The sequence below is a fragment of the Alligator mississippiensis genome, chromosome 2 (assembly GCF_030867095.1).
Source record: "Alligator mississippiensis isolate rAllMis1 chromosome 2, rAllMis1, whole genome shotgun sequence".
In the NCBI taxonomy this organism is placed as follows: Eukaryota; Metazoa; Chordata; order Crocodylia; family Alligatoridae; genus Alligator; species Alligator mississippiensis.
The window spans coordinates 132,931,971-132,949,239 of NC_081825.1; the positions used below are offsets into that span (position 1 = coordinate 132,931,971).

The 17,269-nt window shown below is 47.7% G+C and overlaps 1 long non-coding RNA gene across 1 annotated transcript; it reads right to left on the reverse strand.

Moving 5' to 3' along the window:
- Positions 1-1,694: 1,694 nt before the first annotated feature.
- LOC132248597 (uncharacterized) lies at positions 1,695-10,612 on the reverse strand. The gene is made up of 2 exons (XR_009459880.1): positions 9,745-10,612; positions 1,695-5,219 (listed from the first exon to the last, which is right to left on the reverse strand). It is a non-coding gene; the product is annotated as an uncharacterized LOC132248597 (long non-coding RNA).
- Positions 10,613-17,269: the final 6,657 nt, after the last annotated feature.

Genomic DNA, 17,269 nt, shown 5'->3' on the forward strand with positions numbered 1-17,269 from the left:
TAAAGGGGATACCTGTAAAGGGGATGCCATTTTCTGGGAAGCCATTCACTAACCCTTATCTGGGGGCAGCATAGAATGGTTCTGTTAAGTTTGCCCCTAGATTGTAGCTGTAAATAGCATAGGACCCTTTGAGGGAACAGCATGGGATGGGATAGACTCCTATAGTCCCTTCATGCAGAATTGTTCTTTCATCAGTACAGATACTCTAGCAGAGCCTGCTTTGTTGGTGTTTCCTTAAGTGTCAGTGCAGACCATCTACTGTGACAGCATGTGCTGGTATAAGGATCTCGGTACAGATAAGCCCTTGTTATGATTGGGGAAACTATCTAGTACCTCCCTCAAGGGTATTGCTTTAATCCAACCCATTTCTCTCTGCTTGGAAACGGATTGAAAGAAAAATCCTCTTCAAAGGGGCTAGGGACAGACATTACACATAAACTGGTTTAAGTGATCAGAAACTGGTTTAAACATGTAACAGAACAGATGTTCAGTACACATAAACCAGTTTGAGAATGGCTGAAACCTATTTGAGATAAACCTGGTTGAACATAGTATCAGACTTAACTGATTTGGCTCAAACCAGTTTGTGCAATGTCTGTCCCAGACCCCTTGCTGGTTTAAGATAAACCAGAGTCCCCCAGCATCCCAGCATGCTCTCGGAGCTGGGTGGGGCTCTCTACTCCACAGCAGGGCTGCCCCCCTCCTCTGCTCCCTGGCTGCAGCTCCCCTGCCTTCCCCTCAGTCCCACTCCCTGCTTAGCGGGAATTCCCCACACCCCTCTGCCTTGTTGAAGAGGTGTCTGTGTATTAGCTAGCAGACCACATGCTGGCTACAGTCCGTGCTGAATCAACAGGTAGAATGAACAGGCAGAATCAACAAGTAGCTGGTAATGTCCCTCCATTTTCTTAAACTGTGTTATCAATTCCTTGCTGGGCTAATCAAAACTCCTGCCTGGCCACACCCCCCTCAGCTCCATGCTGTTGAAGGAAGAGAGGGCTACTATAGCACCCCCTGGCATCTAGCCTGAGCTACTGCAGGCATGTGCCTGTATTTCTGGAATGTCTGTCTGATTACAAAACTGATTTAGACTAGCCAGGTTAGACTAACCTGCAAAGATTGAATCAATTCAGGCTCAGGCATTTTAAATGTCTGTCCCTAGCCAGGATGAACAAACTGACATGCTTGTGGCCTCCTTGTTGTCTCTTGCTGGGGATGAGATTAGAGAAGCACAAGAAGAATTCCGGGACTAGGAAATGGTAGTTGGTAAGGCTGAGAGCCTCAAAGGTACTTGGGTGTTGCTCTGCTCAGCATTGCAATGGTGAACCCCAAGGCATACCTCCATTCTCTGCCATCCTCAGGTCTGAACTAGGCATATAACTTGCCCTGTGCATTTTCCAGGGGCCCAAAGAAAGGGATTCTTGGTAAACAGCTGGGAGCTGCTGGAACATGCCAGAAATGAACTACCTAATCTGGTGTGCTGGGGCAGAGATAGCTGCCTCTTCAGTGCCAGACAAGCACTTCCCTCACCTCAGTCTCCTAGAGCTGAGCACCTAGACCTAGAGATGCCTCCAGAATAGCCATGGGATAAGATTGCAATGTCTGACCTGCTGCAAGGACCTGAATCCTTATCCCCCACACCTCTCGCAACATTTCAGTTACATTGTTTATTGAGTTGAATAAAGAGGGCCAGAAGAGAATGAGAAGAACTAAACAGCAGCTTTTATTGCGAAACAGTAAGCAAGTATTTACAGTCCTCTTTTTTCTAAGAATTCTGGCACATGTTACATTTAAGATGAGATTAATGTGTTCATCACACCATAAATAGTAAGCTGGCTACATGTTAAAGCAGGGGTAGGCAAATTGTGGCCTGTGGGCTGAATCCGGCCCACCCAAATGATTTTTTTCCAGCCATTAGTGGGTCCCTCAGCCCCACCCAGCCCATGGGTAGGGGATAGCCCAGGCTGTTGCGTGTGGCCTGTCCCACTACCCCCAGACATGGAGGTGCTGCCTGGCATGAACCACAGCTTGCCCTGTCCTTATGCACGGCTCTTGGGCATGCCAGCAGCTGTCATCCACAGGGCCAGGAGGAGCAGTAACTTTCGTCCTCACATTCCAACTGTCGCTGCTAGTATCACCACTGCTGGACCTGGTCTCTTCCCTTTCCCTGCCTATGAAACCGGTGCCCATCCCAGGAATGTGTGGGGAGCAGATGTGGCTCTGACCTGGGCCCCAGCCCTTCGCTTTCACTGTCCCATGGTCCTGGCCCTAGCCCTGGCCCTGACCCTACTGTCGTGGAAACACACGCAGCATACTTTTGGGTCAGGTCAGCAGAAGCTTTTATTCAAAAGAAACTACAGTTGTAGGGGGGACTCCGAAGTGACATGGATTTCCCAAGCACTTGGAAGGGGTTCCCCCCCAAGAGCAAAATCAGGAGGCTTATATACTTTTTAACAGTCGCTTACAACTCATGTGATCATATAGTGAAATTAGCATGAAAAGCGGCTATAACATTTCTTCATTACTTCTTTGCTGTAATCAGGATGGGAACTTATGAGGGGAGGCAAGGTTAGTTCACAAACCTCCTTCTTGCACCTGGAAATCAGAGTTGTACATACTTTTTGCTATCTTCAAGGCCGTGGTGAGTGAAGCAGTTGCAGAGGAGTTACAAAGAACAAACACTTTCTCTTATCTGTTCTACTATACAGAGCCAGCAATTCTCCACAAAGCAGTTATGTCATCTTATAACTCAAATGATCAAAGTTTAAGGCATTTATTTTTTCTGATTCCACAGTCCCCCTTTGAGACTATTTAGTCTCACTTTAGCCTTAAACTTCCATTCTCATGAGCCCCTCTATTTCGTCATGCAGCCTTTCATGTTTTCTTTTAATCTGCTCACACTTTTGTAATACCATTATTCTAGATTCTGCCATGGGTTTTCTTGCTTTGTGAAAGCTTCTTCTGCTGGCTTTCAAGCAGCAGAGGATCAGTTGCACTAAGACATAAAACATTGTCGGAACTATCAAGAAAAACAATATTCTATACAGGATTTTCTTGCCAAGGGCCCCAAAATCTGGGAGCCAGGAGGTTAGCTAAGACCACATTTCTTCTAGACCCCAGTCAGTATTTTATTTTTTTTTTGAGGCCACTTGATGTAAGGACCCTTAACTGATTTTGAATTTTACGAATGTCGGTTTCTATTCGCATGTCCTGGTTGACATAGACACAACAGGTGGAGTTTACTAAGGCACATACTCCTCCCTGGGATACCAATAGGTAATCTAGGGCTATGCGGTATTGTATAGTTACTTGTGAGATCTGGGAGATCTCTTCTTGCAGAGCCTGAATTGCATCTGCAGTGGCATTTCCCATAGCTTCCATTGTGGCTGAACCATTAATTATGGCTAATTCCAATTCTCTTACTCCAAGCCACAGTATGAAGGGTCTCACAAATTGATGGAACCCTGTGTTTCTGGTAGCTAAGGGGTTAACCGCCCTTTTTATGTGATTGTTGAAATTTTTTACTTGTTCCAGATATATTGCACTATACATTTTGAAACCAGGGATAACACATCTAAGAGTGTATGCCCCCACCCAATTCTAGGGCAAGATTTTATGAGCCCTGTTTCTGCAGAGCCAGTAAAGGCCTGGGGCAGAAAGGGTACTCAAATCTGAACAGGTGTTTTACCTTATCCGGCACTTTAAATTGACATGCATCGTATAGGATGGACCATGTTGGGCTGCTATCTAGCCAAACCCAGGATGGCAGCCAAAGTCTTTCTTCGTCCTTTGGGTTCAGGTTACTTAAAGGACTGATAACATCGGCTCTTGGTCTTGATAGAGGTGGTGATCTTCCGAGTGTGAGCATTCACTTTCTTCAAGGCTGGAGATGATATCTTCGTTCTTCAACTGATGAATCCAGCTGGGCTGAGGTGTTGGGTTCAGGGGAGAGGTTACTAGCACTTGCACCCTGATGCTCCTCACTTGCCTGAGTGAGGTCCTGAGGGTCTTTGTCCTTGGCCTCAGGGAAAGATTTCAACCTTGGTTGGAATTCAGCTGCTTCGGGGTCCAATGGAGGTGATACCTTCTTGCAGTGCGAGGCATGAGTCCACGTTTGGTGACCTTGGCAATGAACAGCAGAATTAGTGGTCAGAAGTACCTGGAAAGGTCCCTTCCATCTGGGTTGAAGTGCGTTTTTCCGTTGATAGACCTTTATGTAGACCCAATCTCCTGGTTCGAGGTTGTGATGGAACATCCAGTGGTTGAGGTAAGGCTTCTTGGACCTGTGAATGAACTGACCTGGCATACTTCATTAATGCCTTGCAATAATTTAGTACAGTTTCATCAGTTAATTGTAGGTCTGTTTGGTGGGGCAACAGGTGGTGTAGCTGGCATCCTCGTGGGTCATGCCATGAGTATTTCATAAGGGGTTAGGCCATGTTTTCTGTTAACAGTGTTCCTAATGTGCATAAGAGCAATGGGCAGCGCATCAGGCCATTTGAGGCCTGTTTCAGCACAAATCTTCGAAATGCGCGTTTTCAAATCAGAGTTTTTATGTTCTACAGCACCACTTGATTGTGGATGATAACTACAGTGTAGGTGTCGTTGTATGTTGAGTGCTTGGCAGATGTTTTTTATTATCTGTTCTGTGAAATGGGTGCCTTGGTTGCTATCTATTGTGAGGGGCAATCCAAATCTAGGGATGAATTCTTTGAGCAATTTCTTCGCTACAGTGATGGAATCAGCATGTACGCATGGGTTGGCTTCTACCCATTCAGAGAACACATCAATAATAACAAGAATGTACTCATAAGAACAGCACTTAGGTAGCTGCACGAAATCAATTTGCAGATTCACAAACGGTCCCCATGGAGGGGGATGGGCTGCGGGTATCGTTTTTACCCGTTGCCCAATGTTGTGAGCTAAACAGATGGGACAGGAGCTACAGTACTGTTGTGCCATGGAAGGAAAATTTGGGGCAAACCAATTTCTTTGTACTGTAGCAATCATTCCCCCTTTGCTCGTATGGGCCACAGAGTGGGTTAAATGAGCAAGATATGGCAAAAGCTCTCTAGGCGCCACCAGGCGGCTGTCCGGGGAGCGCCAGAGAGAGTCGGGGTACAGTGAACATCCTTCACGCAGCCAGTCATCTATTTCCTTTTTTGGGGCCTGATTTTGAAGAAGGGCCAGACTTGAAAGGCTAGCCAAAGGAGACCGATCTGCTGAAAAACAAACAAGAACAGAGTTAGGAGCCTGTGGGCCAAAAAGGGCTGCGTTTCTGGCAGGACGGTCTGCCAGATCATTTCTTCGTGTGACATCATTAAAGGGTTTCTTATGAGCTTTGCATTTAACAATAGCAATAGCAGAAGGCAATTGAACAGCTTCTAAGAGCACTTTTACATAACAACCATGACTGATTTGGGTCCCTGATGAAGTGAGGAACCCTCTTTGTTTCCAGATTTGTCCAAAATCATGAGCAACACCAAAAGCATATTTATAGTCAGTATAAATGGTTGTGGTTTGATTTTTTTGCAAGAATGCAAGCACGTGTTAAAGCAATGAGTTCAGCAACTTGAGCAGAATGAGCTTGGGGTAAAGAATAGGCTTCCAAAACAGCATACTGCGTGCATACTGCATATCTCGCAACTAATTTGCCTGCATCATTTCTAAGACAGGAACCATCAACAAACAAAACAAGGTCAGAGTTTGGGATAGGAATGTCTTTGAGGTTAGTTCGAGGGGTTAACAATTGAGTTGTGACAGACAGGCAATCATGAGGCTTACTATCAGAGGCGATTGGCAGAAGTGATGCAGGATTCAGAATTGAACAGTGATTTAAGGTTACATTTGCAGCTGATGGTAAAAGTTTCTCATATTTAGTAAGACAGGAATTGGAAATGTGCTGAGTTTTGCCCTTGAGGAGAAGGGCCATCATAGCATGTAGAACTGCAATGGTTAAAGAGTATCTTAAAACTAGAGAATCTGCCTTTTCAATTAACAAGGCAGCAGCTGCAACTGAACGGAGGCAAGGAGGAAGTCCTGCAGCTACCGGATCAAGGGCAGAGCTGTAATACGCAATTGGGCAATGCTTTTCACCATGCAGCTGAGTCAGTAATCTTAAAGCGATTCCTTCCCGTTCATGACAAAACAAAGTAAAGGGTTACTTATAATTAGGGAGTCCAACAGCGGGAGCAACAGTGAGGGCTTGCTTAAGGGTCAGGAATCCAAGGGAGGGGTTCCGGGGAGTATCATGAGTAAATGCTTGCAAGCGTTTTGCAAAAGCAGCATAACTTAGGATCCACTGTCTACAATAACCCGTTGCACCTAAGAATCCCCTCATCTGTTTTTTAGTCATAGGTTTGGGAATGTTGAGGATATCTTCAACTCTACTAGGGGAAAGGTGTCGTTCTCCTGCTGAGATATCATGCCCTAAATAATGTACCTTAGACTTACAGAGCTGCAGTTTAGATTTTGAGGCCTTGTGGCCTTTCTGAGCTAAAGCTGTGAGGAGTGTCAAAGTATCTTGCTTACAGGCCTCTAAAGTGGGTGAGGCTAACAACAGATCATTAATATACTGAACAAGGGTGGACCCCCCCTTTTGAGCATGATAAGATCCAAATCCTTTTTTAGGATCTGGGAAAACAGGGTGGGGGACTCTGTATATCCCTGAGGGAGTCTTGTCCAGGTATATTGGAATTTTTGATAAGTAAATGCAAACAGATACTGGCTATCCTTATGAACGGGGATAGAGAAAAAAGCAGAACAAAGGTCCACTACTGTGAAATATATAGCATCTGAAGGGATACAGGAAAGAATAGTGGCAGGGTTAGGGACCACAGGAAAAGCAGGTAAAACAGCGGCATTTACAGCTCGAAGGTCTTACACAAAGCGATAAGTATCTTTACCAGGTTTCTTGACAGGTAGGATAGGTGTGTTACAAGGGGAGCGTATTGGGACAATAATTCCTTGCTCAAGGAGTGAGGAAATGACAGGCTTGATCCCTTCCTCAGCTTCCTTTGAGATGGGGTACTGCAGGACACGAGGAAGTGGCTTGGCAGGGTTCAAGGTGATACTCACTGGCTCAGCACTCAGCATGTGCCCCACTTCATTCCCATGGGTGGACCACAGCTGTGGAGGTACTCGTGCCAACAGTTCCTCTTGCAAGTAGGAAGTGTCAGGATCAGAGTACTCCTGGGTTAGCAAAGCCACAAGCTCGGTTTCCCTATGTTCTGGTACCTGAAGGTTAACACCATCTGGGCTACAATAAATCACACATCCTAGTTTACACAGCAAATCCTTTCCAAGAAGATTGACAGGTGTACAGGGGCTAAGAAGAAAGGCATGATTTTTAAACAAAGGGCCAATAGAGATGGAGACAGGTTTACCAGAAATAAGGCATTTAGCAAAGGGACCAGATTGGTCAGTAGCAAGCAAAGGAGCGATGATGTCACTGTCCCTCAGGCTGTCCTATTCAACACTGGGAAAATTGACAGGAAGAGGAGGTGGGGGCTGGGGGCTGGGTCCTTGGCCGGGGCGGTTGGGGCATTCTGATTTCCAATGTCCTTCTTGCTTGCAATAATGACATTGGTTCCCATAGCCTGGGTTTTTGTGGGCCCGAGGATCTATCTCTTCCCCTGAATCTACCCAGGCCTCCCCTTCCCCGTCTTCGTCCCCTTTCTCTACCTGGACCCTGCAACTGAGAAATCTGTAAGGCCATTAACTTAAACTCGGCATTGTCTTTGGACTGTTTCAATTTGTTATGAAAATGGTTAGCTGCAGCAAGGACTTCAGTCAAATCTTTAGTTTCTCAGCCAATAATTGCTGTTTGAATTTTCTCAGCAATTTTAGGGTTAAGTCCCTGGACGAATGCTGCCACTATTGCTTGTTTAGCATTTCCGACTGGGTCATCCATTCCTGAATATCGTTCAAATGCCTGTTTGAGGCATTCCAAATAGTCGCTGGGGTGTTCATTTTTGTTTTGTTTACAGGTATTTATTTTGGTCCAGTCTGCCTTTTTTGGGCAAATTGTGAGAACTGCCCGAACCAAAGCATTTCTCTTGTCAATAAAGTCTTGGCCAGTCCTTGGGTTTTGATCTGGCTAAGTACAGGCAGCGTACAGACGCAGCATAGTTTCCTTGGGCAAAATGCATCGCATGAGCTGATTAATGTTAGCCCATGTTGGATTATAACAATTTATAACAGTCTGCAATTCTTCCTGAAATTTTTCTGGGTCTTCCCTGATTTTGGGGAATTTTTTAGTTAAATTGTAGAGATCACCTGGAGTCCAAGATGCATGCACGGTTACTATATTTTGTCCATTGGTGCCAGGCATTTTTGTCCAAATGCCTGGCATTTGCCTTAGGGGGTAAACTTGTGCAGCTCGGGATCTAAGATTGATAGGAGATCTTTCCGTGCCTATTCTCATTCTTTTAAATACACCTATGGTGGGTTGTGACCCAGGAGTAAATTGCCATACTGGTGATGATTGAGTGGCAGGTATGGTGGATGAGTCTGGACTATTAAGCTCCGTGGATGAATTTACCAAAGCAGCTTCAGCTAATGGGTTACTAGCCTGGGCTGCAGCCTGATGTTGAACTGGTTGTTGCTGATGTGGGAGTCCCAGGAGAGCAGGGTTTGAACAAAGGTCAAGGATATCCTCTGCTGGCTCCCGCAGTGGGGGTGCCCCGGGCAATGCTGGATACATCAGAGCGGTGGCCGGCATGTAATTTGGGGGAGCAGCCAATTTCTCCCGAACAGCTTTTAACTGCTGTTTTAATTTATCTTGAGAGTTTTTTTAGATTTTTTAGTTTGAGATTCTGTCCACCTTTTGGACATCTCATCATACTAATAAAAGAATGCGTCCCACTGGTTTTGTGGTGTTTTGGATCCACGGGACTCTAACGCCCCTCTTAAGTGCACTATTTTATCTTGATCAAATGTTCCTTCCTGTGGAAATTGCTTTACGGGATCACCTTTAGTATACCAGTTCCACTTTTCCAGGTACTTGCAAGCCTTGGGAGAATAGTGTGTGTACATAAAGTACGCCGGAGTCCCCTTAGGGGGGACAGGAACTTGTTTAGACTGACCTGTTCTCATTTTCGGTCACACAGGGAGACATAGGAGAGGCTTATTTAGGATGTCCAGGCCGCTCAGTGCCTGCAGTTTTTCACCGCCCAGACAAAAGGCTTCTGACCCAACACCGGCTCATAAAATGGAAATGGGGAGGGAAACACAAGAGGGATCCTTTCACTTCTGCTCTCGGCAGAAGCTACTGGGACAAAGGGTTTGGAAAAGACAAAATCACTCAGACGCCCTGTCCACTGGGTCACAAGGTTTCAGCTGGGCCCCCTTGCTTTTGACGCTACCTTTGTAGGCAGAATCGGGGTGGCTAGACCCAGCCTTAGTCCCAGACCTGGTCAGTGGCTCATTTTTCTAAATACACACACACACACACACACACACACACACACATTCAGTCAGCCAGACCTCCTCCCCCACACCACCTTAGTTAATTAACTACAAGCCCAATGTGCTGTTGGATGAAGGTGCTTCAAACAGTTTCTCCCTAAAACGTACGTTACCAGACACAAAATTGGATCCTTTATCAGACAGAAAATTTTAGCCGGCAGTAAGGTTCAGACTGACCTGTTTTAACAAGGTTTAGATCCAGTTACCATGGCCAAGTTGGGAGCCTACAGGCAGTCCTCCTCTGAAACCCCAATAGAGATTTTGAATTAGGTCTCTTACCTCTCAAGTTTGGCGCCTCGGAGTTTGGGGGGGGCAGTCCACGGTCCTCCTTCCTCAGCATGTGTTCTGGATCTGAGTCACGGCACCAGGAATTGTCGTGGAAACACACGCAGCATACTTTTGGGTCAGGTCAGCAGAAGCTTTTATTCAAAAGAAACTACAGCTGTAGTGGGGACTCCAAAGTGACATGGATTTCCCAAGCACTTGGAAGGGGTTCCCCCCCAAGAGCAAAATCAGGAGGCTTATATACTTTTTAACAGTCGCTTACAATTCACATGATCATATAGTGCAATTAACATGAAAAGCAGCTATAACATTACTTCATTACTTCTTTGCTGTAATCAGGATGGGAACTTATGGGGGAGGCAAGGTTAGTTCACAAACCTCCTTCTTACACCTGGAAATCAGAGTTGTACATACTTTTTGCTATCTTCAAGGCCGTGGTGAGTGAAGCAGTTGCAGAGGAGTTACAAAGAACAAACACTTTCTCTTATCTGTTCTACTATACAGAGCCAGCAATTCTCCACAAAGCAGTTATGTCATCTTATAACTCAAATGATCAAAGTTTAAGGCATTTATTTTTTCTGATTCCACACTACCTACCCATCCTGCTTTCAGACACTGCTCCCTGCCTCCCACAGACCCATCCCTTCTGCCTGGCCAAGCACACCCTGCCTAAAGGGGTCCTAGGCTTTTCTGCATGGAGACCCCGCATACCCACCCACCTGCCCACCCACTCTGTCCAGTGCCTCCAGCGGTGGGTGCAAGGCAGACGGGCCTGGGGACAGATAGGATCAATTGGCATCTCCCCAGCCCACCTTCCCCTCACCATGCTGAACAGTGTAAACAGCTGTGATGGGGGGGCAAGGCTGGGTCAGCACCCTGCTCTCCCTCCCCTCCCACCCCCTCAGCCCTCAATAGATCACCAAAACTCCTTAAGTGGCCCTCCAGCCCAAATAATTGCCCACCCCTGCATTAAAGCCAGTTTATGGTGTGATAATATATGTGGAATATCTTTGTGGCTCATTTGTATCATGCCTTAAATTGAACATGTGGCAGGTTGGGGCTGACTCATGATGGATCCCAGTACTCAGCTGAATGTTGGTTTTTGGCATAGGTCAGTTCCAGGGTCTGGGACACAGCCATCTCCTACCCGGTCAGTGAGATTCGGCTTTCTTTCTGGGCATGAGCAGAACTTGCCTGGCTCTGAGGAATACCTCAGATGTGGTCATGAAGTTTTGATGTTTGTGCCAGTGTCCCATTTTGGATAGGAGCTGGTCACAACCAATGTTCCTGGTTGGTGCAATGTTTCCTGTTAGTGCTGGATAGCCTTCATGAGTTGTGCTCTAGCAGTTGCTCGGCATTTTCCTTGTCCCTGTTGTAAGCATTTGTTGCTGCACTGCTTGTACTTTAACAACCCAACAAAAGTGTGCATGTAAACGGTGACATATTTAATGTCACAACTGGCAGCATATGAAATCTAAACTGTTCTTTTTCCAGTGGGAGCCATTGAGCATGGGTGTGGAGTGGAGATGTGTGCAAGGGGATGCTGGTGAGTCAGAGAGAGGGGGTGTGCATGGAAATAATGGCATCCATGTCCTACTGCTCCCTACTCCAGTGTTGTCCATAGCTGCATTTACTGCTGCCTCGGGACCTGCATGTCCTCTCTGCACCCCGGTCCTGCCTCCTCTAGTCCAGTGGCTGCTTGTGCCATTGCATCACTAGACTGTAGCTTTGAGTGCAGGACAAGGGGCTGTCTTCCTTTGCTCTCTTCTTCTTGCCTCTAATAAGCCATATTGCTTAATAGGGATCTCCTTGCACTGTGGTAACTGATTTAATTAAATAAGGAACAGTAGCTAGGTACAAGAGGGGTGGTGTTCAGTAATAGATCAGTGGCCCAGACACAATAGAAGAAGTATACTGTATGCTTATTGGGACAGTACAACTTTTCTTTCAGGATAATGTGGGAAATGGGACTTCTAAGGCTAGTAAAGATGGGAGAGGAACTAAATGGTTGCAATCTATGAGGATAATGAATAAAGAATATTTAACCTTTTGCAGGCATCCATGATCCTGGAAGACACACCCACCAGAAGGATCACAAGGTGACAGATAACAGTGTTTATTTTTACCGGGCCTAAAAGCCACTTGGGTATGTATTCAATGAGAGTCTCTTTACTAGTTTTGTTGCTTCTCTGTCACCATTTCTTACCCCTTCCCCTGGCAAGAGATTCTGGCAGAAGGTATAGCCAGATGTAACAATTGTGTTGATACCAAATGATACCAACACAAGCTATTTAAGATGCAGTTGCCTGCCTGATTCTATACCAGTGTAGGCAAGCCACACTAACTTTAACCCTATTTGACATTAACCTGAGAGGCAAGTGCATGTATCATATTATGTTGACTGGGAAAAAAGAAGGCTCCTTCAAATGTTCTCTGAAACAGGAGCCCAGGGACCAGAAAGCCACGGTGCCATCCCAATGGGTGGGCTTTGCTAGCTTCATAACATGGCATCAAGAACACTGACTTTTGCCACATCCAGGGTGTGGTGTTTTTCTGGTCTTGCTGGCATATTGCAGGGTATGCTGCAGCAGACAGGATTTGGGTCTTTCCTCTGTGCATCCAGTGCACACATATCTGCAGAGGAGATGGAAATTTCAGAACCCCCCCTACCAAGAAATCCAGCATTTATGGTCCATGCTGTCTAGAAAGTCCTTAAACAAAGCCTGCAAACCCATGCAAGTCTGTGGGACTTCAGATGTATCTTGGCACTATATGTGTGCGGATCCTGACGTGTATTTTACTACCCCACAAAAACAGGACCATAAAATAATTCGTTAGGGTTTTGACATGTCCTAGTAACTAGTCTGACTGAGTTAGGGTGTGGAGAGAAGTAACATATGAAACATTTAACCCCTCTTGCAGATGACACCAAGCTGGGGGAAGTAGTAAATACGCTGGAGGGTAGGGCGAGGATTCAGAGTGACCTAGACAAATTGGAGGATTGGGCCAAAAGAAATCTTATGAGGTACAACAAGGACAAGTGCAAAGTCCTGCACTTAGGATGGAACAATCCCATGCACCAGTACAGGCTGGGGGCTGACTGGCTGGGCAGCAGCTCTGCAGAAAAGTAACTTGCAGGTTACAGAACACAATAAACTGAATATGAGCAAACAGTGTGCCCTTGTTGCAAAGAAGGCTAATGGCATACTGGACTGCACTGTCAGGTGTGATGCCAGTAGGTCAAGGGAAGTGATTATTTCCCTCTATTCAGCACCGGTGAGGACACATCTGGTGTACTGCGTTCAATTTCCCCCCCCCCCCACCCTGCTTTACAGAAAGGAAGGGGACAAGTTGGAGAGAGTCTAGCAGAGGGCAACAAAAATGGTGAGGGGACTGAGGGACATGACTTACGAGGAGAGGCTGAGGGAACTGGGCTTATTTAATCTAGAGAAGAGGAGACTGAGAGGGGATTTAATAGCAGCCTTCAACTATCTGAGGGGAGGTTCAAATGAGGATGGAGCTAGACTGTTCTCAGTGGTGGCAGATGACAGAATAAGGATCAATGGTCTCAAGTTGCAGCAAGGGAAGTTTAGGTTAGATAGTAGGAAGGATTTTCTCACTAGGAGGGTAGTAAAACACTGGAACAGGTTACCCAGAGAGGTGGTGGAAGCTCCATCATAGATTCATAGATTCATAGATGTTAGGGTCGGAAGGGACCTCAATAGATCATCGAGTCCGACCCCCTGCATAAGCAGGAAAGAGTGCTGGGTCTAGATGAGCTCAGCTAGATACTCATCTAACCTCCTCTTGAAGACCCCCAGGGTAGGGGAGAGCACCACCTCCCTTGGGAGCCCGTTCCAGACCCTGGCCACTCTAACTGTGAAGAAGTTCTTCCTGATGTCCAATCTAAATCTGCTCTCTGCTAGCTTGTGGCCATTGTTTCTTGTAACCCTTGGGGGCGCCTTGGTGAATAAATACTCACCAATTCCCTTCTGTGCCCCCGTGATGAACTTATAGGCAGCCACAAGATAGCCTCTCAACCTTCTCTTGCGGAGGCTGAAAAGGTCCAGTTTCTCTAGTCTCTCCTTGTAGGACTTGGTCTGCAGGCCCTTGACCATACGAGTTGCCCTTCTCTGGACCCTCTCCAGGTTATCCGCATCCTTCTTGAAGTGTGGCGCCCAGAATTGCACGCAGTACTCCAACTGCGGTCTGACCAGCGCCCGATAGAGGGGGAGTATCACCTCCTTGGACCTATTCGTCATGCATCTGCTGATGCACGATAAAGTGCCATTGGCTTTTTTGATGGCTTCGTCACACTGCCGGCTCATGTTCATCTTGGAGTCCACTAGGACTCCAAGATCCCTTTCCACCTCTGTGCCACCCAGCAGGTCATTCCCTAGGCTGTAGGTGTGCTGGACATTTTTCCTCCCTAGGTGCAGCACTTTGCATTTCTCCTTGTTGAACTGCATCCTGTTGTTTTCTGCCCACTTGTCCAACCTATCCAGGTCTGCCTGCAGCTGTTCCCTGCCCTCCGGCATGTCCACTTCTCCCCATAGCTTTCTGTCATCTGCAAACTTGGACAGAGTACATTTGACTCCCTCGTCCAAGTCACTGATGAAGACATTAAAGAGTATCTGTCCAAGGACCGAGCCCTGCGGGACCCCACTGCCCACACCCTTCCAGGTCGAGACCGACCCATCCACCACGACTCTCTGGGTGCGGCCCTCTAGCCAATTTGCCACCCACCGGACTGTGTAGTCATCCACATCACAGCCTCTTAACTTGTTCACCAGTATGGGGTGGGATACCGTATCGAAGGCCTTCCTGAAGTCTAAGTGTACGACATCCATCCCTCCTCCTGTGTCCAGGCGTTTCGTAACCTGGTCATAGAAAGAGACTAGATTGGTCAGGCACGATCTGCCCACCGCAAACCCATGCTGGTTTCCCCTCAGCATAATTTGCCCTGCTGGGCTCTCACAAATGTGAGCCTTGATAATTTTTTCAAAGACTTTACCAAGGATGGAGGTGAGACTGACTGGCCTATAGTTGCCCGGGTCCTCCTTCCTCCCCTTTTTGAAAATGGGGACCACGTTAGCCCTTTTCCAGTCCTCCGGGACTTGGCCCGTGCGCCACGAGCGTTCGAATATTCCCGCCAGTGGCTCTGCAATGATGTCGGCCAGTGCCTTCAGCACCCTCAGATGGAGCTCATCCGGGCCTGCCAACTTAAAGGCATCCAGTTCTTCCAAGTGACTGCACCATCTCAGGATCTACGCATGGAAGTCTGGCGCCTTGCTGCTGCCTCTCTACAACCCCAGTGAGAGACTTGTCATGCCCCTCACTTAGGAACACTGAGGCAAAGAACTCGTTGAGGAGTTCAGCCTTGTCCCCCCTGTCCGTCACCAATTGTTTCTGCCCATTTAGCAGGGGTCCTATTCCTCCCTGGGCCTTCCTTTTACTCCTTATATATCTAAAAATCAATTTCTTGTTGTCTTTTACTTGGGATGCCATCCTCAGCTCCATGGTAGCTTTGGCCCATCTAACTGCCTCCCTACAAGCACGAGCAGAGGAGGTATATTCATCTTTAGTGATCTCACCTTGTTTCCACTTTTTATGTGCTCCCCTTTTGGCCCTTAGGCTGCCCTGGATTTCTCTGGTCAGCCATGGAAGCCTCCTGGCCCCTTTCCCTCTTTTGCCTCGCTCGGGGATCGTCTTGCTTTGTGCCCGAAGGATCGTTTCCTTAAGGCACAGCCACCCTTCTTGGGCTCCCATCCCTTCAAAACTCCTACTCTGCAGTGCGTCCTTGACTAATCGCCTGAGTTCATTGAGATCAGCTTTCCTAAAGTCTAGCACTATCACCCTACTAGTTACCTTACCCACTCAACGTCTTATGGTGAATTCTATTATTAGGTAATCACTGTCTCCCAAATGGCTACCGATCTGGAGGTCCCCTACCATGTCATCCCCTGTTGCCAATACCAGATCCAGTATGGCATTCCCCCTAGTGGGACCATGTACCTCCTGTGTCAGGTGGAGGTCCTGTACACAGGTTAGAAACCTGCGTGAGTGGTGGGACTGTGCTGTCTGCGTCTCCCAGCAGATGTCCGGGTAGTTTAGGTCCCCCATGACTACCGCCTCTTTAGCTTTTATGGTCTCCGAGAGTTGCCTCAGGAGCCCCGCATCTATTTCTTCCCCTTGGTGTGGGGGTCTGTAGCAGACCCCTACCACCAAATCCCTTTCTCCTTGCCCCCCATGTAGCCTAACCCACAATCCTTCTACTTCCTCAACCTTGGATTCTGTCTTGATGAGGGTTGATGTATATTGCTCACTGACATAAAGTGCAACCCCCCCCCTTTCTTCCCCGACCTGTCCTTTCTGTACAATCTATAGCCCTAAATATGTATCGCCCAGTCGTGGGATGAATCCCACCAGGTTTCTGTTAGCCCTACTAAGTCATAGGTGTTTAGTGCAAGCAGGAGTGCTAGTTCATCCTGCTTGTTCCTCATGCTCCTAGCATTAGTATATAGGCACTTGAGCCCTGCGACTGGTGCCTTTGCTGCCCCCCCGCTCCGAGTCCCAAGGGGCCCATTGTTTCTTACCTTCTTGATTCTTACCTGTTCTATAGTGCTGGTCTCCCCATGGCTTTCAGGTTTCCAATGCTCTCTTTCTTCAGGCTGGGCTGTCCATGTGGGTGCCACATGATTTGGTGGTCCACAGCTTCCCCTGCCCTCGTACTCCCCTCCCCCCGATGAGCCTAGTTTAAAGCCCACTGGAGGAGATCCGCCAACCTAGAAGAAAACACACGCTTACCTTTGGGGGACAGGTGAAGCCCATCCCAGCTGAGCATGTCCCTCGTCGTGATGTGCGGGTCATTGTCCAGGAAGCCGAAGCCTGCCTCGAGACACCACTGCCGAAGCCACCAGTTGGTTTCTCGGATGCAGTTCTCCTGCCGTCTTCCTCATCCAGTAACTGGTAGGATGGAAGAGAATACCACCTGTGCACTGAACTCCTTCAGCACGCCACCCAGAGCACTGTAGTCCGCCATCAGGTGATCAGGGGTTCTCCTGGCCGCATCATTAGTACCCACACGGACTAGGACCATGGGGTAGTAATCGGTGGGCTTGATCCTGGCCTGGATTACCTCCGTCACATCCCGAATCTTTGCTCCAGGGAGGCAGCATACCTCTTGTGCTGAGGGGTCCTGGCGACAGATGGGTCCTTCCGTACCTCTCAGGATGGAGTTGCCTATGACGAGCACTCGTCGCCTCCTCGACCTTGCTGCTGCCCCCGCTGCCGATTCCTCTGCTGCTGCTGCTGCTGCCGCCGCCGCCGCCGCCGCCGCCTCTGGTCAGTCAGTTGGTAAAGGGGCACACGTGCGTGCGGGACCCACGTGTGCTGTTCCTCACTTAGGAACACTGAGGCAAAGACCATCCTTGGAGGTTTTTTAAGAACCAGTTAGACAGAGCTTTGGCTGGGATGATCTAGTTGGGGATGGTCCTGCCTTGAGCAGGGGGTTGGATTA